We start from the raw sequence: 26,752 nt of genomic DNA, 5'->3' as shown, positions 1-26,752 counted from the left end.
AAGTCACATCTGTCTCTTCAACATCAGTTGACTGTGACTGGTAAGCTGACAACACAGTAATACCCAGTTAACAGCTGATATTATACACTCCTAGAATGCAAACCTACAGCATAGTCATATTGCTGAAAAAGTCCTAGAAAATGTATAAATTGTCTGTCGGCAGGAAGATTTCTTTCCATTGAGTTGAATGGGCTTTTTAAAAATGGCATTCAACCTGCCACACTATTCTATCACATTATTCACAATACATGATATGAAAGGCTAGTCAATGAATAGAAAATGTTAAAAATCAACAATAAAAAAAAATGCTGACAGAATATAACATAACAGTTCTTTCAGTGGACGAAAGCAACAATTTCATGAAAAAAATAGGGAATCAAATGGTGTCAAAAGTAATTAAAACATTTGCAGTCAAGATATAAGATTCAACAATGATTCATATTTACAGTAATTCTAAAGTGGCATTTTGTGTGTGGGTCGTCAGACATATGATAACTGTTAATTGCTGTAGGCAACTCACCCAACACACCCACAGTAAAATATTATTGACAACTTCACGTACATTTTAACAAGGTATGTCTGTATTGTGTAGCATGAATATATTGGTCAAATTAAAGTTATTGGTTTTATCCATTTTATTGAAATCATATATAGCATCTCTAGAAATAATATTGTTCCAAAGATGGAGTAGCATAAAGAAGAAACATGTTTGAAGTGTATAATAAAGTGTTAAGCAGCCGACCTCATAAATGAGTGTTAAATTCTCAAGTGTAAAAAAGTATCTTTCATCTTTCTTTCTCTTCTTATGTACTTGCTTGATGTTTTAAAAACCCCTTTTTTCAATTTTCGCCTAAAATGACATACCCAAATCTAACTGCATGTAGCTTAGGCCCTGAAGCAAGGACATGCATATTCTCGGTACCATTTGAAAGGAAACACTTTGTAGTTTGTGGAAATGTGAATTGAATGTAGGAGAATATAACACAATAGATCTGGTAGAAGAAAATACAAAGAAAAAAACAACCATTTATTTTTTATTTTTTTCTACCACCATCTTTGAAATACAACAGAAAAGTCGGAAATCGAGCCATCGCTCTGGTTGGTGTCCGATGGTGTCCACACGATGGCAGCAGTGTATGTGCAAAGTTTCAGACGGATAACTTGAATTATGAGTGAACTACATGACATTTAGTGTGAAGTCACCCAGGTACATTTGGGCAAATCATGTAGGAGACATTTACATTAACATTACATTTTTCTGCAAGAATATCATCATATCTGTATACTTGGACTTTGATTTCGATTTTCCAGTATTAGTAGCCATATTATAAGTTCAACATTTGCAAAACACCCAGTCTTCATAACTTTATAACTCTACATATTCTTATAACTTTTCTCCAAAAGGAAAAGGCTTGCTGTCGCACAAGGATAGCAGCAACATTTTGCGACAGATATGACGTTTCCATATACTCCCGTATATCTAGCTAGCTTTGTTTGACCCGATTGGTGCATATTTGACAAAGTTATAGTCAATCAAGTGAAGACTGCCCGCGTCATAGGCATGCCATGAAGGCGTCACTCTCTGACCAAATTTGGTGTCCTATAGGATATACTACACTCTGAATGATATAGTGAAGTCTGGTTACGTTCTAGGATCTCTGTGGAATAAATACGAACGTGATTTTACTGGTTGAAACAATGTTCAGGGTAAGATTTTCACAGATTCCTTTCTTTGCAAATTGAACATGTGGAAATGCTAGGATATTTTTTAGGATATGAAAAAGGATTTTATCTAACAAAAGGACACGTCATGTCATCTCTGGGACCCTTTGGATAATAAATCAGAGCAAGATTTCAGAATGTAAGTTCACATGTCACCTTCAGAGGTGAATATATCAAACCTATCGCGGTGAAAAAAGTGTTTTGTTGTTAGGAGCTCTCCTCAAACAATAGCATGGCATTTTTTCCCTGCAGTAATAGCTACTGTAGATTGGAAAGTGTTAGTTATCTTAAAACGAATTTAAGCTTTCATCCGATATAAGACACTTATATGTACCGACATTTGTTGTTTCTCTAAAATCTGCGATCGTGACCCTCGGTGCTGCATGATTTACAACTGTCCCGTTGACGGGATGCCTATCCCTAAGAACTTTTTAAATAAATGAATTATGAAACAAGGACATACATATTATACAGACAAATAAGGATTCTCAGTTTGACTTCAGAACAGGCATTGCTCAGTATCAAGTAGTGCTAGCTATTGCATTAAGGTTTTCTTATCTCTAATGAACATATGTATTGCTGTCACTTATTCACTTGTTTTCCACATATAAATGATATCCAGGTTCCTGAAAGAAGTAAGATACTGTTATGATTGAGAATGCACCACACAGTATCTGCAAATACTAGATCTATAAAACTATTTACAACACACATATAGATAATCTTCATATCACAGTCTATTGCATAATGTTGATAATCTTTAGTTTAGAAATATTATAAATGTACACCGTTTTTTTAAGCAACATTACATAACGTCTATCACTGTCTGAAACTAGGAATAGACAAAACAGAATCATCCATCCATCCCTCGCTTGCCCACACCACACAACATCCTTCTCTCCAAAAATGAAAATAAAAGCAGCAATTCTATTTATTTCATTCCCTTTGGACCCGAACCGCTGTATGAAGATTTTTGTGGCTCAAGAGGATGTATTGCTGAGAGCAATGGAACACCTAGCTACTGTACTTGTGTTTGATTGCTAAGGTAAGACAAAGGTTCCGCTAATTTGTTATCAGATTTATGTTTTGAGTGTGTGCTTTTTTGACAGTTTCAAGGTTTGCTTGCGTCAGTTATTCCACAGTGGTGACAAAGCTGCGTAGTATGAGAAGATATTTGTTACTCTTTTCGCAGGTACAAAAAAAAAAAAAAAAAAATTCATCACAGGATTCATCACGACGCATTCCAGTTTACAAAAACAGAAAAGAACAAACAAACAAAACAACTCCCCCCCCCCAAAAAAAATATCCATACATTGTATATTTATATTTTTCGGAAAGGAATACTCATGTTTTATATACTAGAGCTTTTAAAAAGTCTTTGCCAAATATTCTAGTTGGATTTACACATTGATATATATTTGTTTAATATACATTCTTAAGTTTAGGAAGAAAATGTGTCTAAAATATAATACAAGGGTAGTCTGTACAGGAATTCTATGAGGTTATTTTTTTTCTGAAGAAAAATGCGAGAAAACAAAAAAACACTAAATTTCACCTTTCTTTTTTTGTATCTCCATTAAAAATGAATTCAAACAGAAGTTTAAAAAAGTAAAATGGGATCATAAATTCGATGCGAACCGCATCTTATCTTGGTCGGTCTCTGTACTGCTTAAGTTAGAATCTCTTCTAGAATCTTTTCTAGAACCTGTGGAATCCCTGTGCTGGTCTGTAGAGGACGCCGCTCGCACCGGGGGCAATGCTCCCGATGACATCTGGCGGAACAGGTTGACCCTCTGGGGCACTGTGGTGCGGAGACCGCTCTGCATACCTGTCCCCTGGACCGCAGCCACCGGCAGGGCGATGGAGGACAGGCAGTCCCCGGACACTCCGGGGTGCGCTCTGGGCCCCAGGGATGTGTCATGGGGCAGGGAGGGTTGGGAGGCAGATAGGTGGCGCACATCTTGACTCAGGCTTCCAGACTGGAGAGTATGGCTGCCCTTGTGGAGAATTTCACTCCTCTGAGGTGAAGGGACTTGCTGCTGTGTTGGCTGCTGCTGCTGCTGCTGCTGCTGTGGTTGTTGTTTTGCCAAGGAGGCTGCAGCTCCTCCTGTTTGCTGGGGCAGCTGTTGTGGTTGCTGTGGTAGTGGTTGTTGGGGTGGTAGGGCAGTAGGCAGCGGCTGCTGGATAAGGGAGAGCTGGGAGGCGGTGGGCGAGCCATACTGGAAGCTGCGTCCCGCCAGCCCAGGGGTCTGCACGGGTGGACTGCACACAGCCGTGKTGAAGRATACYGGGGACATGATRGMCCCTTGCTGMTGGAGAGAGRGKGGRGTCTGGGGGACRGGCGAGGATGAGKTCAGGTTGCYRTGGRWGACRCTGGGGACRGGRTAGACWCCCTGCGMCGAGGCWGGCAGGATGCGGGCGGCGGCTGCKGCGGAGGGGGCAATGAYGSCCGAAGCRCTGTAKGTYAAAKGGGYGGCTGACTGCTGRAACTGGTTGTTGCCCAGGGCAGTGGTGTAGGGCTGCTGAGCCGGAGAGTTAATTATGGAATTTCCAGATATCGGGGTGGAATTCATCCCGGTGACCGACATCCCTGTGACCGACTGTTTGCGGTCCACCATCATCACCATCTCCCTGTCCTGCCGGATTATCTGCCTCAATATCTCGTTCCCTGTGTGTTGAACACCCCAGCGTTCAGATCCTTCGGAACTTCTGGAGGAGCAGGCTGTTCTTCTTTCCTGTTAGGAGTAGATCAGTTAGCGCGTTAGGTGACTTCAGCCATGGCACACATGCTAACATATTAACAAACCACACTATATACACTCCAGCAAAGGTGGATGTTATGACACTGGTATTATGAGGTGTGATAACAGTGAGTATAAATGGGGTGACTATGGTATAAGTATAAGGAAATCTGAGTGAGAGTACTGTAGTAAGAAAAAAAACATAATAGTACATAGTGATAAGATATTAAGAAGTAAGAGGTAAAAGGTAAGATATTAATATAGAGAGTAGTATAAGGATTTAGGATTACCCCCCCCCCCCCCCCAAAAAAGGTTTGATTCTAATAATTTTCCCAAATACACCATAGGAATCAATATCTAATTAAAAAACACATTCAATTTACGCCTTACTAATTTAACTTCACATTCAGTAGTACCACAGTTGGCTATAAACTGCAGAATACACTGTAAGGATTCAACCACCACTATTAAACATATTTCAACACAGTCTAAAAACTATAGGTCCCCACTACTGTAACATATTTGTTTAATGACAGTTTAAGTTAGTGACATGAAGTTATAAAACATTTTTTTAAAATACAAAAATACAAGGTATAGAAAGTCACAACCCCCTTTCAAAATGTTCACCTTTTATTGCCTTACAGACTGAAATGAAAACACATACAATTATACATTTTCCGGCTGTATTTACACACAGTAACACACAATATCCAAGTGAGATTATTATATATTTTTTTTATCCTAAAATGAATGACATGTAAAATAGTGAAATACCCTATTTGGATAACTGAACACCCCCCTTAGAATTGCAATTGCAAATGTACCACCTTCCAGATCACACATCAAGCTAATTGGCTCCATTTGTGATCAATTGTAGTGACTTTGATTAGTTCAGAATAAAAGCAGTTGTTCATAGAGGACTCCACTGCTTAGTAGTACAATTCAAAGCAAAGAATCCCACTATGGGCCGAAAGGTATTGTCAAATGATCTATGAGATAAAGTTGTGGAAAGGCACAAGTCAGGGGATGGATATTAAAAGATTTCAAAGGCTTTGTATATCCCTCGGAGCACAGTTAAGACCATTATTAAGAAGTGGAAGGCGTATGGCACCCACCAGTGTACGGTCCTGACCTGTTTTATTGTTTTTTGTATGTGTTTATGGTCAGGGCATGTGTTTTTGGTGGGACAGTCTATGTTATCTGTTCTATGTTGGTTTTGGTTGCCTGGTATGGCTCTTTATTAGAGGCAGGTTTTGTGTTCCTCCTCTAATTAAGAGTCATATTTAGGTAGGGTTTCTCACTGTTTGTTGTGGGTGATTGTCTCCTGTGTCGTCGAATGTATGTTACCATACGGGACTGTTTGGCTGTTCGTTTATTTTTGATTTCGTCTGTTTCCTGTCTGTGAGTTTACGTTTAGTTATGTAAGTTTATGGTCAGGTTTCGTCAACGTCGTTTTCTTTGTTTTGTTATTTGAAAGTGTTTGTTTCGTGTTGCCGGCGTGTTAAATAAAAAGATGGCTTATTTCCCGAATGCTGCATTTTGGTCTGATGATCCTTCTCTCCTCTCCTCGTCCGGGGATGAGGAGAGCGACAGCCCTTACAGAATCACCCACCCACGCTAAACCAAGCGGCAAGGGAATGCTCAAACAGAGCAACAAGGACTCCTGGACTTGGGAGGAGATCCTGGACGGTAGAGGACCCTGGGCTCAACCAGGAGAATATCGCCGCCCCAAAGCTGAGCTGGAGGCAGCGAAAGCAGAGAGGCGGCGATATGAGGAGCTACGCGGGAAGCAGGAAAAAGATCTGGCTACACTACGTGGGAGGAGATCGACAGGTGGTCGATCGACCCAGGCGAGTGCCGGAGCCCGCCTGGGATCTCTGGCGCAGTGCGAGGAGGGATACCGGCGAATGGAGGCAGCACGACGACGCGGGTAGGAAGCCTGTGAGTAAAACCCCAAAATTTCTTGGGGGGGGGGCTAGAAGGAGAGTGGCGAAGTCAGGTAGGAGACTTGCGCCCACTCCCTGTACTTACCGTGGGAGAGCGAGAGTACGGGCAGAACACCGTGTTACGCAGTAAGCGCACAGTGTCTCCTGTACGTGTGCATAGCCCGGTGCGGGTATTCCACCTCCCCGCACTGGCAGGGCTAGATTGAGTATTGAGCCGGATGTCATGAAGCCGGCCCTACATATCTGGCCACCAGTACGTCTCCTCGGGCCGGCATACATGGCACCTGCCTTACGCATGGTTTCCCCGGTTCGGCCTACATAGCCCGGTGCGGGTTATTCCACCTCCCCGCACTGGTCGGCGCGACCGGGAGCATTCAACCAGGTAAGGGTGGGCAGGCTCAGTGCTCAAGAGAGCCAGTACGCCTGCCGGTCCGGTATTTTCCGGCGCACCACCTTTCCGCGTCCCAGCCGTGGTACCGTCGACCAGTCGCGCGACGGACTAACTGCACGCAGGCTGTGCCAGTGCATCTCCAGAGCCCTGTTCCTCCTCCACGTACACTCTGCCCTATGTGTGCGCGTGTCTCCAGCCAGGGCCTCCAGGTTCCGGTACCGCGCCCAGGCTGTCTCTCCCGTCTCCTCCCTACAGAACTTGCCCGTCTGCCCAGCGCGCGCCTGAACTGCCCGTCTGCCCCAGCCGGCGCCTGAACTGCCCGTCTGCCAGCGGCACGCTGAACTGCCCGTCTGCCAGCGGCGGCCTTGAACTGCCAAAAGTCTGCCACGGCAGCTGAGCGCGTCTGACGCGCCGTGACTTGCCAGCGCGCCTGAACTGCCCGTCTGCCAGCGGCGCTGAACTGCCCGTCTGCATGTAGCCTGCAAAGCTGCCCGTCTGCCATAGCCGCAAAGCCGCCGTCTGCCATGAGCCTACAGAGCCTTCCGCCAGACGGATCAGCCCAGGGCCTTCCCCAGACCGGATCAGCCAGAGCCTTCCCGCCAGACCGGAATCAGCCAGAGCCTTCCGCCAGGACCGGATCAGCCAGAGCCATTCCGCCAGACGGATCAGCCAGAGCCTTCCGCCAGACCGGATCAGCCAGAGCCTTCCGCCAGACCGGATCAGCCAGAGGCCTTCCGCCAGACCGGATCAGCCCAGAGGCCATTCCGCCAGACCGGATCAGCCAGAGCCTTCCGCCAGACGCGAGAGCGTCCAGCCAACCGCCAGAAGCCGTCCAGCCAGGACCTGCCAGAGCCGTCCAGCCAGGACCTGCCAGAGCCGTCCAGCCAGGACCTGCCAGATCCCTCAGCCAGGATCTGCCAGAGTCCCTCAGCCAGATCTGCCAGAGTCCCTCAGCCAGGATCTGCCAGAGTCCCTCAGCCAGGATCTGCCAGAGTCCCTCAGCCAGACTGCCAGAGTCCCTCACAGGATCTGCCAGAGTCCCTCAGCCAGGATCTGCCAGAGTCCCTCAGCCAGATCTGCAGAGTCCCTCAGCCAGGATCTGCCAGAGTATTATCAGCCGGGACCTGCCCCTTGTCCCGGTGCTGCCCCTTGTCCCGGTGCTGCCCTTGTGTGCGCTCTTTATCCGGTGCTGCCCCTGTGGCCCGGTGCTGCCCTTGTCCCGGTGCTGCCCCTGTCCCGGTTCTGCTCCTTGTCCGGTGCTGCCCCTTCTCCGGTGCTGGCCATTCATTTAGGGATGTTAGTTTTAGGGTGGTCATTGGGGAGGGGAAGACAGAAGCGGGGAGTGACCTATGGGTGTTGGGGACAGCGTCCAGAGCCGGAGCCACCCACCGTGGTCAACTGCCCACCCAGACCCTCCCCTGGACTTTGTGCTGGTGCGCCCGGCGTTCGCACCTTGAGGGGGGGGTTCTGTAACGGTCCTGACCTGTTTTTTATGTTGTTTTTGTATTTTTATGGTCAGAGGCATGTGTTTTGGTGGGCAGTCTATGTTATCTGTTTCTATGTTGGTTTTGGTTGCCGTATGGCTCTTAATTAGAGGCAGGTGTTTGTGTTCTCCTCTAATTAAGAGTCATATTTAGGTAGGGTGTTCTCACTGTTTGTTTGTGGGTGATTGTCCTCCTGTGTCGTCGAATGTATGTTACCATACGGGACTGTTTGGCTCGTTCGTTTATTTTGATGTCGTCTGTTTCCTGTCCGTGAGTTTACGTTTAGTTATGTAAGTTTATGTTCATGGTTTCGTCAACTCGTTTTCTTGTTTTGTTTATTTTGAAAGTGTTTTGTTTCGTGTTGCCGTCAGTGTTAAATAAAAAGCATTGGCTTATTTCCCGAATGCTGCATTTTGGTCTGATGATCCTTCTCTCCTCTCCTCGTCCGAGGATGAGGAGAGCGACAGCCCTTACACCCAGACCCTGCATAGATCAGGCCGTCCTCCAAACTGGATGACCGGGCAAGGAGAAGACTGATCAGAGAGGCTACCAAGAAGCCAATGGCGACTTTGATGGAGCTAGAGGCCTTTATGGCAAAGACTGGTCAATGTGTGCATGTGACCACAATATCACAAGCACTCCACAAATCTGGCCTCTATGGGAGGGTGGAAAGAATAAAAACACTCCTCAAAAAACCCCACATCAAGTCTCGTTTGAGCTTTGCCAAAAAGCACATTTGTAGATTCCGAGGCCAAGTGGCAAAAGGTGCTGTGGTCAAATGAGACCAAAACGGAACTTTTTGGCCTGAACGCAAAACGATATGTCTGGCGAAAACCCAATACATCTTTCCACCTAAAGAACACCATGCCTATAGTAAAGCATGGCGGTGGCCGCATCCTTTTGTAGGGGTGTTTCTCTTCAGCAGGGACTGGAGCACTTGTCAGGATAGAAGTGAAAATGGACAGTGCAAGATGCCGACAGATTCTTGAGTAGAACCTGCAGCCCTCTGCCAGGAAGTTGAAAATGCGAAGATGGTTCACATTTCAACAAGACAATGACCAAAAGCACACCGCCAAAGCAACCGTACAATGGCTGAAGGATATGGTGAATGTCCTTGAGTGGCCTAGTCAGAGCCCCGACCTAAATCTCATCGAGAATCTGTGGAATGACTTGAAGAGTGCAGTCCATGAGCGGTCACCATGCATTTTGACTTAGCTTGAACAATTCTGCAAGGAAGAATGTGCAAATATTACAAAGTCTAGGTGTGCAAAGTTAGCAGAGACGTATTCAAAGAGACTCATGGCTGTAATTCAAGCAAAAGGTGGTTCCGCCAAGTATTAACTCAGGGGGGTGTTCACTTATCCAAATAGGGTATTTTACAGTTTTAATTGTAATAAATTGTCAAATGTCTAATGTCCATTGCTCATGTTTCTTGGCCCAATCAAGTCTTCTTCTTATTGGTGGTCTTTAGTGGAGGTTTCTTTGCAGCAATTTGACCATGAAGGCCTGATTCATGCAGTCTCCTCTGAACAGTTGATGTTGAGATGTGTCTGTTACTTGAACTCTGTGAAGCATTTATTTGGGCTGCAATTTCAGAGGCTGGTAACTCTAATGAACTTATCCTCTGCAGCAGAGGTAACTCTGGGTCTTCCTTTCCTGTGGCGGTCCTAATGAGAGCCAATTTCATCACAGCCAGGGTTGGGTAGGTTACTTTCTAAATGTAATCCATTACAGTTACTAGTTACCTGTCCACATTTTTATCAGTAACGTAACTTTTCTATTACCCAAAGGTACAAAAGTATATATTTCCACAGTAAAACGAGTCCTATATCGACATAACCTGAAAGGCCGCTCAGCAAGGAAGATGCCACTGCTCCAAAACCACCATAAAAAAGCCAGACTACGGTTTGCAACTGCACATGGGGACAAAGATCGTACTTTTTGGAGAAATGTTTTGTTTCATCCTCTGGTCTGATGAAACAAAAATAGAACTGTTTGGCCATAATGACCATTGTCATGAGGCAGGAAAATCATGTGGATATATTGAAGCAACATCTCCAGACATCAGTCAGGAAGTTAAAGCTTGGTCACAAATGGGTCTTCCAAATGGACAATGACCCCAAGCATACTTCCAAAGTTGTGGCAAAATGGCTTAAGGACAACAAAGACAAGGTATTGGAGTGGCAATCACAAAGCCCTGACCTCAATCCTATAGAAAATATGTGGGCAGAACTAAAAAGCTTGTGCGAGCAAGGAGGCCTATAAGCCTGACTCAGTTACACCAGCTCTGTCAGGAGGAATGGGCCAAAATTCACCCAACTTATTGTGGGAAGCTTGTGGAAAGCTACCTGAAGTGTTTGACCCAAGTTAAACAATTGAAAAGCAACGCTACCAAATACTAATTGAGTGTATGTAAACTTCTGACCCACTGGGAATGTGATGAAAGAAATAAAAGCTGAAATAAATAATTCTCTCGACTATTATTCTGACATTTCACATCCTTAAAATAAAGTGGTGATCCTAACTGATCTAAAACAGGGATTTTTTACTAGGATTAAATGTCAGGAATTGTGAAAAACAGAGTTTAATGTATTTGGCTAAGGTGTATATAAACTTCCAACTTCAACTGTATAATAATGTGATTAGAATATATCTGAAAATGGATATAGCAACTATAGATTGCCTCTTTATTTTTTATCAGCATGAATTAGATTGAGCAATAAAAGCCCCACTGTTATTTCATAGGCTGGGATCCGCACTATGCAGCTGTTGCAAGAGCGTACTTTTTTGCAAGAGTGCTGTCCACTGGTTTCAAAAACAATGATTGATAGGCAGCTTAAACTTCTTGAATTCAACCATTATTGGATTAAAATACACATTTAGATTTCTGAACAGCCATCCACAACAAGTCCATAAGGCGCAAATAGCTACATGAGAGAGCAGGAGTGTGATTCACATCAATGCGCTATGTAGATATTAATAATAAGTGATATCCGTATCACCGTAGACTACACCACTGCAAGCGTTTATTTAAGTTGGATAATCTTCAGATGCCGATAGCAGTCGCACCTTAGGAAAACATAGCTTGGACTGTAGCCTACAAAAGCCTATTCCTGCTCTTTTACCGCGATCCATCATCATAGTGGTCTCTGACTTGTGGTCAGACACACTCAAGTGGAACAAACTTAAACTTGCGCCTTTTTTGAATGCTGATTTAAATGTCATTGAGAAAACAGAGAAGTGTCAAAGATTTTTTTCCGCAAACATCCTATCTGAATGTAAAAGTAATCCTCGAAGTAATAATCTAGATTTTCAAAAGTTTACAGTTACCGTTTTTTTGTAATCCCTTCCGTTACTCCCAACCCTGTTCATGGCGCTTGATGGTTTTTGCGACCGCTATTTATCACAGACTACTTTGTGTCAAGGTTTAACAAGGACATTTGTTTTGAAACCATTTCAAATGTTTAAATAGTGGCAGGATTTTATGTCATCAACCCGGGATATGGCATATCTCGTTGGCTCTGGGGTCATCCTGATATAATGTTCAGCCGACAGCCGACCTCTCCTCTCAGGTGGGGATGAAGACCAGGACAAATTCCCATTCTTTAACCGGAATGTAACAACAACCTCAGCATGACCCTCTTCCTCATCACTGGATTGTTCCACATTGGTTGTCTCTTGGTCTGGATCATATTCTGTGTTCAACTTCTGACACTTCCTCCTCTAATGCATCCTCGCTGTCAGTTTCCTGGCCTCTCTCCTCCTCACCAGTATCATGATCAAAGATATGATCAAGAGCCTCACATACAGTATGTCGTTTGGTCATTGTGCTGCCACAGAATTCATTGTGAGCAAGGCCTCAAAAAAGCTTTATATACCAGATCTGCGAGAAAAGATCTACATATTATTGAATCAATGTGATGATTGTTTGTGAGAATGCAAACAGGTGTCTTTCCTGTGGGGGAAAGATTATATTGGGGAAAGATTCCCGTGGGGGTTGCAATGGAAGGCAAGAAGGGGAGTGAGGTGTGTGTGTGTGTGTTGTGTGTGTGTGTGTGTTCAAACACACATGCATGTGGGGTCTGGAAGAGGAAGTGTGTCCATCTGATGAATAGGCATGTGCCTGAACTCAATTTTATACACTAATTGTAGTCTCACCCATTCATTTCTAATGACCGGTCATTTTTGACTGGGAACTCCACAGGTGTACAAAAGTTAAATAAAACACCCAAAAGTGAATGAAAATCATCCAAATGTATTCTGTGTGTTCAGACGCCCTGTGTGGACAAAGTCATGGAACCTTATGACAATCAGATTAAATTAACTACAGTTTTCAGAGAGAGAACTTGTAAATTGGTCCAATTCGACCGGGAACACAGCAGGAGGGTTAAAGTAATGATGGACTGTCCTTTGTCTTTGTTTATTTGAGCTGTTCTTGACGTAATTTGGACTTGGCAAATAGGGCTATTTTCTGTAAACCACCACCTACCTTGTCACAACACAACTGATTGTCTAAAACGCAATAAGAAGGAAAGAAATTCCACTAATTAACTTTTAACAAGGCACACCTGTTAATTGAAATGCATTCCAGGTGACTACCTCACGAAGCTAGTTGAGAGAATGCCAAGAGTGCAAAGCTGTCATCAAGGCAAAGGGTGGCTACTTTGAAGAATCTCATATAAAATCTATTTTGATTTGTTTAACACTTTTTTGGTTACTACATAATTCCATATGTGTTATTTCATAGTTTTGATGTCTTCACTAATATTCTGCAATGAAGATAATCATTTAAAAAAAGAAAAACCCTTGAATGATTAGGTGTCCAAACTTTATTGGACATGATTTGGAAAGGCACACACCTGTCTATGTAAGTTGACAGTGCATGTCAGAGCAAAAACCAAGCCATGAGGCTGAAGAAATTCTCAGAAGAGCTCCGAGTCAGGATTGTGTCGAGGCACAGATCTGAGGAAGGGTGCAAAACAATTTCTGCAGCATTGAAGGTCCACAAGAACACAGTGGCCTCCATCATATTGAATCTTAGTTTCATCAGATCAGAGAATCTTGTTTCTCATGGTATGAGAGTCCTTTAGGTGCCTTTTGGCATACTGCAAGCGGGCTATCGGGCTTCCGTCTAGCCACTCTACCATAAAAGCCTGATTGGTGGAATGCTGCAGAGATGGTTGTCCTTCTGGAAGGTTCTCCCATTTCCACAGAGGAACTCTGGAGCTCTGTCAGAGTGACCATTGGATACTTGGTCACCTCCCTGACCAAGGCCTTTCTCCCCCGATTGCTCATTTTGGCCGGGCGGCCAGCTCTAGGAATAGTGCTGGTGGTTCCAAACCTCTTTCCATTTAAGAATGATGGAGGCCACTGTGTTCTTAGGGGCCTTCAATGCTGTAGAAACTGTTTGGTATCCTTTCCCAGATCTGTGCCTCGATACAATCCTCTTTCAGAGCTTTATGTACAATTCCTTCAACCTCATGGCTTGGTTTTAGTTTTGACATGCACTGTCAACTGTGGGACCTTATATAGACAGGGTTTTGCTTTTCCAAATCATGTCCAATAAATTGAATTTACCACAGGTGGACTCCAATCAAGTTGTAGAAACATCTCAAGGATGATCAATGGAAACAGGATGCACCTGAGCTCAATTTTGAGTCTCATAGCAAAGGGTCGGAATACTTATGTAAGTAAGGAATTTCATTTATAATTTTTTTTTTATACATTTGCAAAAATGTCTAAAAAACTGTTTTCGCTTTGTCATTATAGGGTATTTAGTGTAGATTGATGAGGGGAAACAAATATTTAATACATTTTAGAATAAGGCTGTAACATAACAAAATGTTGGAAAGGGAAAAGGGTCTGAAAACTTTCCAAATGCACATATATATGCAATTCAAAAATCCTCATTGTTTATCGTTTTCTTTAATCCTTTTTATTTGTATCTTATTTGGGTGCTCTGCTCTGAACAAAAGCAATATGAAATAAAATAACAGAATAGTTCTACCCCTCCTGTTTGCCATGAATGACGATAGATGTCAAGATCTATTTATAGGATGTATTTATTTTGGATTGTTGACCTTTTCCTCGCGACAGCTGAGAAACCTTTTTGGTTACTAAGGATGGCAGAGTGAGGTGCTGAGTGCTGTCACCTTTACCCAAGGCTCATTCGTCTTCGGGCTATGGCCTTAAAAAGAGACGTTTTCTAGCTTTGTGTGCTGGTCACTATTTTCAAGGATGCAGACATTTTATACAGGCCGGAATGTCTATAACTCTGAACTTTTATTCTTATGAGTATCTTAGCAGATAGAAGGTAAATTTGTGTAGGTCAAGAAAAGTTTTCCATTTAATCTACATTAATACTCTCTTAAGCTGACAGTCCCCAAAATTGGGCACTAGAATTACTTTAAAAAATATGTATAAGTTTACATGACTTATTTTATTGATTTCCCACCGTTTTATAAGTCAGAAGCAGCCATCCAGACTTTCCCAGGACCTTGCAAACATCCTCTGTCGAATATACGTGCATGTGCCTTCCTCTGGTGGTAGGCTGCATCATTCAATCCATTTATATCACTCGACTACAACTATGCATCAAATCGGCGGTCCTTCGTAAAAAAAATATCCAGCTCGACTGCTTCATGGCACAGACATGGCAAAGCAATCGCTGAATTTGTCTCAAGCAAGCGGATCTAAATACATCATATTCATAGCTCTATGATAATGAATGTGACCTACGCACTTCCTTAAACCTAAAGTAAGTAAAGAAGTCATTTCGTGTCAAAGTCAAACATTTGTTTTATGTCGGAGGCAGACACATTGCATATGATCAGAACCACAAAATCAAGCCCTTTACATAGCCCTTCTCTCCTTGCCTATAGGAGGGACAGACGCAGTTTAAATGGCCCAAATGTAACAGATTTTGACTATCACTAAGGTTTGGACTATCACTATATGTTTGGTAAAGTAATAAAGAAGGTGAAATATTTTGGGAAGATGTTCCTAAAACATATTATAACAATATATGGACATATTATAACAATATATGGACATATTATAAAATATGAAAAGGCTTATTCATTCATACATTCTTTTTGTTGTTGTTGTCATATCCTCATGTTTGTATATGTTTTATTATACTTTTATGGTGTACTAGGTCATTTGGGTTGAAAATAGTTTTTTTTCCTCAGACATAAATAAACAATTCCAGGTGAAAGCCAAAGGTCCTAGCTTTCTGGGGGGGATACTACATTAATAAAATATTGCCCTCTTGCGAGATTGATGACTAAAGGCATAGCAAAACTTTGCAAAGCGGCTGTCAGTTCAACTGGTTTTAGCCTTATAATAGCTATCCTTTAGAAAATACAGTGTTCGTGGCATTGTCATTATGATCATGGGGTATTGCCTCCCAGTTGGCATACGGTCAGCTGTACAGATGGCCAGGTCAACGGCAGGGCACATTAAAAACGACAGGATTTTAATATCCATAGCGTTGTGTGAAAGAGAATCAAGGGGATCACTGGATTCCTAGTGAGGTAGTGTTGGGAAATCCATCTCTAGGTTTGCGTCGGAAAAGGAACCCCATTCTCTTTATAGTGAGCCAATAGGGCTCTGGTCAAAAGTAGTGCACTTTATAGGGAATAGGGCACCATTTTGGGACACAACCCAAGTCCTTGTTATGCCTCACATTATGCCTCATCAACCAGCTCAAAGTAATAATTGTCAGGGACAGTTTTATAGCGCTGTCGCTAGCACTGGATTAGCATTGGCAGGTGGATCAGGTGTGATTGATTCTCTCAGACTGGGTATTTCATTTTTGTTGTTGTTGTATTTATCTTTATTTAACTAGGCAAGTAAGAACAAATTCTTATTTTACAATGGCGGCCTGCTGGGGAACAGTGGGTTAAATGCCATGTTCAGGGGCAGAACGACAGATTTTTACCTTGTCAGCTCGGGGATTCGATCCAGCAACCTTTCAGTTACTGGCCCAATGCTCTAACCACTAGAGAGCCGATGAGTACTTTATTAGTCATTCCACGGAAGTCAATCAGTCATTGGCTTGGCTGTGATTCCCTTGGATACGGACCAATGACAGCGCTGAACATTAAGACTCTGACCGATCACGATGTTGAACACTAGGGAAGTGGCTAGATGCTAATGCTAACACCAGACACTGAGTGCAGGGTTACAATAGACTTACATGACATCAGCATATACAGTATTGCTGAACAGAATGCTTCATCATTAAACACTGTGGATGGGGAGCACAACATGGCACAGACATTCTATTCTTAAAACATAAGGATATGGGATGGAGGACTGGAGTGGTGGGTTAAGGGGCCTTGTAAATCAGGTACAGTACAATAAAATATCATACAGCTCAGCAAACTTTGACTCTGATCGAAGCTGAGGTTTGTAGAGATCACAGTATTAAATGCTGCTTATTTGGGAGTAATATAGTTACTGTATATTATGCACTATACCAAATACTGTATACCTAGCCATTCTGGTACTACTAAATCTAAATTAACAATCAAGGGAACTAGATAGGCATGCTTAGAAATGTCTACTGTGACTGACAGAAGTGGAATAAAATGAAAACTCTTTTAAATGATAAGCAACATTTCCCAAAGCTCAGGTTTCTAGTTATAGATTAACAGGTGAGGTTAGAGTATGTTTATGTATATTTACTGTTGCCCTGGTGTTATTCTTATACAACTTTTCCCCATTTTTTTTACCCATATTTCTGTTATATACAGTGCCTTCAGAAAGTATTCAGACCCCTTGACTTTTTCCACATTTTGGTACGTTTACAGCCTTATTCCAAAATGTATTAAATTGTTTTTCCCCCCTCATCAATCTACACACAATACCCCATAATAACAAATCAAAACTGGAAATGTCACATTTACATAAGTATTCAGACCCTTTACTCAGTACTTTGTTAAAGCACCTTTTGCAGAAACTACAGCACCGAGTCTTCTTGGGTACGACGCTACAAGCTTGGCACACCTATATTTTCTTGGAGTTTCTCCCATTCTTCTCTGCAGATCCTCTCAAGCTCTGTCAGCTTGGATGGGGAGCGTTGCGGCACAGTTATTTTCAAGTCTCTCCAGATATGTTAAATCGGCTTCAAGTTCGGGCTCTGGCTGGGCCACTCAAGGACATTCAGAGACTTGTGCCAAAGCCATGCCTGCGTTGTCTTGGCTGTGTGCTTAGGGGTGTTGTCCTGTTGGAAAGTGAACCTTCGCCCCAGTCTGAGGCCCTGAGCACTCTGGAGCAGGTTTTCATCAAGGATCTCTCTGTAGTTTGCGCCGTTCATCTTCGCCTCTCTCCTGACTAGTCTTCCAGTCCCTGCCACTGAAAAACATCCCCACAGCTTGATGCTGCCATCACCATGCTTCACCGTAGGGATGGTACCAGGCATGACACTTGGCATTCAGGCCAAAGAGTTCAATCTTGGTTTCATCAGACCAGAGAATCTTGTTTCTCATAGCCCGAGAGTCTTTAGTTGCCTTTTGGAAAACTCCAAGAGGACAGTCCTGTGCCTTTTACTGAAGAGTGGCTTCCGTCTGGCCACTCTACCACAAAGGCCTGATTGGTGGAGTGCTGCCTAGAAGGTTGTCCCATCTCCACAGAGGACCTCTAGGGCTCTGTCAGAGTGGCCATCGGGTTTATCGGGAGGCCAGCTCTAAGAAGAGTCTTGGTGGTTCTAAACTTCTTCCTTTTAAGGATGATGGAGGCCACTGTGTTATTGGGGACCTTCAATGCTGCAGAAATGTTTTGGTACCCTTCCCCAGATATGTGCCTCGACACAATCCTGTCTCGGAGCTCTACAATTGAACCTTATATAGACAGGTATGTGCCTTTCCAAATCATATCCAATCAATTAATTTAACGCAGGTGGACTCCAAGTTGTACAAACATCTCAAGGATGACAAATGTAAACAGGATACACCTGAGCTCAATTTTGAGTCTCATAGCAAAGGTTCTCAAAACTTATGTAAATAGGTTATTTCTGTTTTTTTTATTCTAAAAACCGGTTTTCTCTTTGTCATTATGGGGTATTGTGTGTAGATTGCTGTGATTTTTGTATTTATTTTATACATTTTAGAATAAGGCTGTAATGTAACAATGTGGAAAAAGTCAAGGGGTCTGAATACTTTCCGAAGGCGCTGTAGTTTTCTTTCAACATACTGTACTTGGTTTCCTTTTTCGTGAAAGGATAGTACTAGTGTTTATGATGAATATTTATTGTCTTTAGACATGAAAATGCACCGAAATATACGGAAATGGGTAATCAACTATTTCAGTAGCTATTTCACAAAGCATTTTTGTATTTTGCTGTTTGTAAGGGTTGAACTAATGGCATGGTGATAACTGTCAACCCATTATGTCAGTGCGCTGGGGAAAATAAATACTACACCAATAAAGAAATTGAAAATAAATAAAAAATGAAACAAAGGATGGTTAACAGAAGTAACCACGAGAACAACAATAAAAATAACAAAAAACATTGATGTTGGTTATAATGACCAACCAAGGAAAGAAACTGCTGTCAAACTTGAACTACTTTTGAATATAAAAATGTATCCAAAACCTTTCACTGATTGATGAGTTATCATGAGTAACAAACTTTAAGTTTATTCAAAAACATACAGAACATTCCTGTTGCATCCCATGTTAAAAATGACTTTGCCACCTAGGCCCTTCAGATTAAAGTGTATTCACTTTAATTTGACTGTGGCTTTAATCAATAAAGAGACAATAGGATTTCATGCCTTTGATTGGTTATCTAACCGACCAGTCTGTGCAGGTTTATCCCAACCTATGGTAATTACTGACGGGGCGGAACAGTGGTACCAATGCTGTGGTACACAGAGCTCAAGCACCTCACCAGGTGGTTGCTTACTATGACGTCAGCCCAAACTCAAAAAATAGGAAGGGCATTAAGCTGCTTAGGTTTTCACCCCTGTCTCTCTAACTGTTGTACTGAAAGAAAGAAAAAAGATCAGCTCAACATCTCAATGAGTTTTTTTTTATTAATCAAAACGAATTGTTTCCTCAACAAATATAAAAAAAAAAAAAATGCTCAATCACAAAATGCAGTTATTCACACACCGGACTAATAATTCTGAAATAATTAAAAACATTATAGAACCGGATGAAAATGGATTCCTTCACTCAACAATATGTGTATAGTTGCATTGATACTATCCAAGTACTTACTAATCTAAGGAAATGTAATCATTTGTGAACAAATGCCAGATATGAACAATTACTGTAGTCAATCTTGTAACATCTAATGGTCAGGATAATACAAATGCTTACAGAAACAGTACATGTTATATTTTATCAATATTCCTTTGTTTGAGTTACCTCTGTCAAATTACTACGTAGAAAATCATCATTTATCAACCTGTATGTTCACAACAAAAAAATATGTTACACCTACTGTGGGGAACTTCAGGTTTCTTTTCAATGAAGGAAGGAAATCACCTTGTGAATTAATGTAACTTTGTGAGTTCATGTTCTGGAAGATGTATTTGAGTTCGGATCCATTTTAGTGTCCCTCTGGGTCATTTTACCTGGATGTGCGAATATTGTAAGTGTAATAAAGCGTTTACCTGCTGCCTATTCGTCGGCCAGGACACTCTTGATAACGAGATGTGCTCATCTCAAGAGGAACTCCTGGTCAAATAATTTTTAGATAGAGATACAATGAATTGTGCAACATGTTATTTGTTTCAATGCATGGTACTTAAAAAAAAAAAGAACCAACCAGACAAGCACTTAACCAAATGCAGCCCATATATAAACGAGACATCCAGCACTGATCATGACATTGTATTTTCCCTTGTATGAGACAAAACACCCTTTTTTAAAGTCCAAATTAACGGATTTATCCCATAACACTTCCTGATTTAGGAGAAGTGTTATTTTAAGAGCCGGCAGCCAGCTCTTGTTTTAAAGCCAAACATAATGTGACTCATCGGTTGGCTTTAAAAAAAAAAGCCTACCTAAATCTTTGGTGAAAAGGGCAAATGTAAATCACGACCACCACAGAGGTCAAAGGGGCATACGTTTCAGAGGGTAGTAAACACACCCTCAGAATCTACAGGGCAATGGAACTGATGTACAGTACTATAGCCAGTTGTTTAAAGATATGGGAGGATTGATTCATATGACCAGTAAATGGTATATTTTCACTAGTATGACATACCATATCGTATAGGCCCTATGGACTATTAATTCGATCTGAATGGCATATCCCAACCATGACATCATGTTTTATCGATTGACGCCGACTTGCCTGTCACAATAATATTGCAATGTTGAGCCAATACTAGGGATGCAAATAAATTCAATATCAACATGCCTGAGTCAGACAAACAAATATACCTTACTACTAATAAGAAAAAACAAACAGGAAATAAACACCAACCACGGGCTTAATCCGGGTTTGAGACATTTGCACACTGTCGTTCTGCAAATTCAAATTGATTTGATAAAAATCTTCTCACAGAATTTGTTATTTTAAAAGACACTGGGTGCCTATACAAAAACTCCACTCCACTCCAATCATTTTAATTATACAGTGCCTTCGGAAAGTATTCAGGCCCCTTGACTTTTTCCACATTTTGTTACATTACAGCCTTATTCTAAAATGATTTAAATAAAACAATTTCCTCATCAATCTACACCCAATACCCCATAATGACAAGGTGAAAACAGGTTTTTAGAAACTTTTGCAGATTCATTAAAAACAGAAATACCTTATTTACATAAGAACTCAGACCTTTTGCTACGAAACTCGAAAATGAGCTCCGGTGTATCCTGTTTCCATTGATCATCCTTGAGATGTTTCTACAACCTGATTGGAGTCCACCTGTGGTAAATTCAACTGATTGGACATGATTTGGAAAGGCACACACCTGTCTATATAAGGTCCCACAGTCGACAGTGCATGTCAGAGCAAAAACCAAGCCATGAGGTCGAAGGAATTGTCCGTAGAGCTCCAAGACAGGACTGTGTCGAGGCACTGATCTGGGGAAGGGTACCAAAACATTTCTGCAGCAATGAAGGTCCCCAAGAACACAGTGGCCTCCATCGTTCTTAAATGGAAGAAGTTTGGAACCACCAAGACTCTTCCTAGAGCTGGCCACCCGGCCAAACTGAGCAATCAGGGGAGAAGGGCCTTGGTCAGGGAGGTGACCAAGAACCCGATGGTCACTTTGACAGAGCTCTAGAGTTCCTCTGTGGAGATGGGAGAACCTTCCAGGAGGACAACCATCTCTGCAGCACGCCACCAATTAGGCCTTTATGGTAGAGTGGCCAGACGGAAGCCACTCTTCAGCAAAAGGCACATGACAGCCCACTTGGAGTTTGCCAAAAGGCAACTAAAGACTCTCAGACCAAGATAAACAAGATTCTCTGGTCCGATCAAACCAAGATTGTACTCTTTGGCCTGAACGCCAAGCGTCACGTCTGGAGGAAACCTGGCACCATCCCTACGGTAAAGCATGGTGGTGGCAGCATCATGCTGTGGGGATGTTTTTCAGTGGCAGGGACTGGGAGACTAGTCAGGATAGAGGCAAAGATGAATGGAGCAAAGTACAGAGAGATCCTTGATGTAAACCTGCTCCAGAGCGCTCAGGACCTCAGACTGGGGCGAAGGTTCCCCTTCCAACAGGACAACGACCCTAAGCACACAGCCAAGACAACACACAAGTGGCTTCGGCACAAGTCTCTGAATGTCCTTGAGTCGCCCAGCCAGAGCCCGGACTTGTACCCGATCGAACATCTCTGGAGAGATCCGAAAATAGCTGTATAGCAACGCTCCCCATCCAACCTGACAGAGCTTGAAATGATCTGTACAGAAGAATGGGAGAAACTCCCCATATACAAGTGTGCCAATCTTGTAGCGTCATACCCAAGAAGACTCAAGAATGTAATCACTGCCAAAGGTGTTTTAAAAAAGTACTGAGTAAAGGGTCTGAATACTTATGTAAATGTAATATTTCATTTCTACAAACCAGTTATTCTTTTGTCATTATGGGGTATTGTGTGTAGATATGAGAAAAAAAAAAAAAAACTTTCATACATTTTATAATAAGGCTGTAACCTAACAAAATGTGGAAAAGGTCAAGGGGTCTGAATACTTTCCAAAGGCACTGCAGTTGTAGATAGAATGATAAAGTGCCTGAGAATCCTGTCAAGTGTAATTTTGTAAGATTTGTTATAGATCAAATTCACAATAATGTTCTGCTGTTTTATATCAAATATTTGTCCATGCAATTTATAAAATGTCCATGAGTTTTTGCTTAATAGCTTATTTTAACAAGTCTCTAGCCCTCACCATACTTTAGGATGACAAATATTCCCAACCACTCCTACCCAATTCGTATTTTCTTTCGGTAATGGTACATGACTGTTTAATGCTTTATGCTAAAAGACTCTCTTCAATATGGTGTCTGATTTATTAAAACAATTATTCGAATTTAATGATTGAAATAGCTCCTTTTTATTTTAAGGAATCTATATAAGTTTTGTTAAGATATATGCTTGTCAAAGATTTAAACAAGGCTAGATGGGCCCAAGTCTAGCTTAACATCCTTCAAGAAAGTGGAAATTCAAAAGGAGAAAATCATTTAGTAGAGGGCTAGGGAATAAATGGGGGCAAAATAAAGTATGTGTACAATATGAAAGTAAGACTCGCATGGAGAAGCAAAACATTCCAATATCCCTGCCATCCACTTCAAAATAAAGCCTCTCAATGCATAAACTGAAGTTGAGAGACGCAAAATGTGCTCTCTATAAAGAATAATATTGCATACAACATCAGTTAACTTTGTACTTCTGTTAAAATCTAAATCCTGACAAAGGCATTTGGGAACATAATAAAGTATTGTTTACCAAGCTATCTGCTATACTTTGTCCTAATAGATAATATACTTTATGTGAAAACAAAGAGTACGTACAGTACATACAATATAAAAGAGGTGCCTTTTCAATACGGATGCATTACTTACACTACCGTTGAAAAGTTCGGGGTCACTTAGAAATGTCCTTGTTTTTGAAAGAAAAGTAATTTTTTTGTCCATTAAAATAACATGAAATTGATCAGAAATACAGTGTAGACATTGTTAATGTTGTAAATGACTATTGTAGCTGGAAATGGCTGATTATTTTATGGAATATCTACATACAGTGGTTCCTCCATTAAAAGCTGCGTCATACTGTGGCACACATTGCGTGCTGCCGCAGCATTCTGTGGCACGTCATTTAATTCTCAGCCATTTTTTCTGTTACTGCAAGTTATTGCTAGTTTGACCACCAGAGGGCATCTTTGAGAAGCATTTGATAGTATTACGTATTTGCATTACCAGAGAATTTAAAATATTTTTTGTAATAACATAGTATATGGGGTTGATTTTACAATCTACAATACATACTGTAGTTAACATGGGAAAGTGCCTAATTCCTTACATAACGGAGAGCAGGCCATGTCTGTACTACAGAATGCGGGGCACGCGGGAGACCGGGGTTCCCCGTTTGGGAGGAAGGAGTAGGCTGTCCTTGTAAATAGGAATTTGTTAACTGATTATTTCATAATTGTGATGTCTTCACTATTTTTCTACAATGTAGAAAATAGTAAAAATATAGAAAAATCCTTAAATGAGTAGGTGTGTCCAAACTTTTGACTGGTACATGCTTAACTAATTTGATTAATATAATGGTGTTTCTATTCCATGAAAAACAAAAAACCCTCTGGGTTTCTGTTAGGATGGAATGGAAAATATGGGGCTTTACAACATGATGTCCGGCAGTACAGTACTGTGCTTTTTAGCTAAAGAATCCCTGTGTCGTGCTTGTCTCAGAGCAGCAGAAACAGCGCTAAAATAGAAGAGGAATGAAAATGTCAGGGTGACATTCTGCCTGTTGACTCTGCCTGCCGGAGGTGGAGTTCCAGAGCTCACAGGTGTGCCTGACATGGATTGTGACTCCATCTCGATCCTTTTCAACGCGTGAGTGAGTCAATGACTATTTAAGCCATTGACTCACTGATGAGTGAGTCGATCGGCAAAGGCAATCTGTAATCTGCGGGCATCACGGCTCGGTAAGTAATGTTTTATATATATATATTTTTTTTAATCCTCAGAACATTAACCATGTGTGTTCACTTGTTTTGTACTGTTCTCTAGTTTCGACCCAATGATTCGTCTGACAAATAAAGAACTTTGCGTCCTGCAGGCCCAGGCTGTCACGTTCGTCGTATTGATGAGACCAAGGCGCAGCGTGATATGAATACATTCTTCTTTTAATAAAGAAAGAACACTAAACAAAATAACAAAACGGACGTGAAGCTATATACAACGAGTGCTGAAACAGGCAACTACACATAGACAAGAACCCACAAAACCAAAATGGAAAATGGCAACCTAAATAGGATCCCCAATCAGAGACAACGATAAACAGCTGCCTCTGATTGGGAACCAATTCAGGTCACCATAGATCTACAATTACCTAGACTTACAAAAACTTCTAGATATACAAAAACCTTAGACAAGACAAAACACACATACCCACCCTCGTCACACCCTGACCTGACCAAAAGAATACAAAAATAATAGATAACTAAGGTCAGAGCGTGACAGTACCCCCCCCCAAAGGTGCGGACTCCCGACCGCAAACCTGAACTTATAGGGGAGGGTCCGGGTGGGCATCTACCCTCAGTGGCGGCTCTGGTTCTGGACGCCGCCCCCCATCTTTACACTGATCCCTCCGCCTTTGTAGAGCTGAACCGTGGCTCATCGCCGGAGGCTCCGGACTGTGGATCATTGCCGGAGGCCCCGGGCTGGGGACCGTCGCCGGAGGCCCCCGGACTGGGGACCGTCGCCGGAGGCCCCGGACTGGGGACCGTCGCCGGAGGCCCCCGGACTGGGGACCGTCGCCGGAGGCCCCCGGACTGGGGACCGTCGCCGGAGGGCCCCGGACTGGGGACCGTTGCCGGAGGCCCCGGACTGGAGATCGTCTCTGGAGGCTCCTGACTGTGGCCCGTCGTTGGAGGTTCCGGACTGTGGCCCGTCGTTGGAGGTTCCGACTGTGGCCCGTCGTTGGAGGTTCCGGACTGTGGCCCGTCTTTGGGGTTCGCGGACTGTGGCCCGTCGTTGGATGGTTTCCGGACTATGAAACATGCCGGAAGCTCTGGACTGGGTACTGTCGCCGGAAGCTCTGGACTGGGTACTGTCGCCGGAAGCTCTGGACGGGTACTGTCGCCGGAAGCTCTGGACTGGGTACTGTCGCCGGAAGCTCTGGACTGGGTACTGTCGCCGGAAGCTCTGGACTGGGTACTGTCGTCGGAAGCTCTGGACTGGGTACTGTCGCCGGAAGCTCTGGCCTGGGTACTGTCGCCGGAAGCTCTGGACTGGGTACTGTCGCCGGAAGCTCTTGGACTGGGTACTGTCGCCGGAAGCTCTGGACTGGGTACTGTGCCGGAAGCTCTGGACTGTGGAGGCGCCACTGGAGGCCTGGTGCGTGGTGCCGGAACTGGTGGTACCGGGCTGAGGACACACACCTCGGGCGAGTGCGGGGAGGAGGAACAGGACGGACCTGACTGGGGACACGCACTTGAGGAAGAGTGCGAGGAAGCAGGAACAGGACACACCTGACTGGGAAAGCGCACTTGAGAGAGTGCGAGGAGTTGGCACAGGACACACTGGGTTGTGAAGGTATACTGGAGACCTGGTGTGTATAGCCGGCATCAATTGTTCCGGAACTTTAACACACGTTTCAGGATGAGTATGAGGAGTTGACTAAGGTGGAACCAAACTGACAACACGTTCCTTTATTCCAAATCCGTGCTTCATCCACCAACTCAACAACTCCCCCATTTCTCTCTCTTCCGGATTCTCCTTCTTCTTCCAGGCTGGCTCTGGTCCACTCCTCGGCTCCGCCAACTGCTCCATGTGCCCCCCAACATTTTCTTGGGATTTCTGTGGCTACCTCCCGACGTCGTTGCTGTCTCTCTTACTCCTAGGCGACTCTCAGCCTGCGTCCAGGGTCCTGTACCGTCCAAATTTCCCTCCATGTCCATTCCTCCTTTACACACTGCTTGGTCCTTTATGGTGGGTTCTTCTGTCACGTTCGTCGTATTGATGAGACCAATTCGCAGCGTGATATGAATACATTCTTCTTTTAATAAAGAAAGAACACTAAACAAACTAACAAAATAACAAAACGAACGTGAAACTATATACAACGAGTGCTGAAAACAGGCAACTACACATAGACAAGACCCGAAACGCAAATGGAAAATGGCAACCTAAATAGGATCCCCAATCAGAGACAACGATAAACAGCTGCCTCTGATTGGGAACCAATTCAGGTCACCATAGACCTACAATTTCCTAGACTTACAAAAAAAACATGATATACAAAAACCCTAGACAAGACAAAACACACATA

General features: G+C 42.9%; 1 pseudogene; it reads right to left on the bottom strand.

Annotated features, from left to right (window-relative positions):
- Positions 1–1,021: 1,021 nt before the first annotated feature.
- Positions 1,022–26,752, bottom strand: part of LOC112073687 (potassium/sodium hyperpolarization-activated cyclic nucleotide-gated channel 1-like) — a 55,103-nt pseudogene continuing 29,372 nt past the window's right edge.

This window comes from Salvelinus sp. IW2-2015, unplaced genomic scaffold, assembly GCF_002910315.2.
Source record: "Salvelinus sp. IW2-2015 unplaced genomic scaffold, ASM291031v2 Un_scaffold2337, whole genome shotgun sequence".
Classification (NCBI taxonomy): domain Eukaryota; kingdom Metazoa; phylum Chordata; class Actinopteri; order Salmoniformes; family Salmonidae; genus Salvelinus; species Salvelinus sp. IW2-2015.
This window is presented reverse-complemented; position numbering and strand designations above follow the sequence as displayed.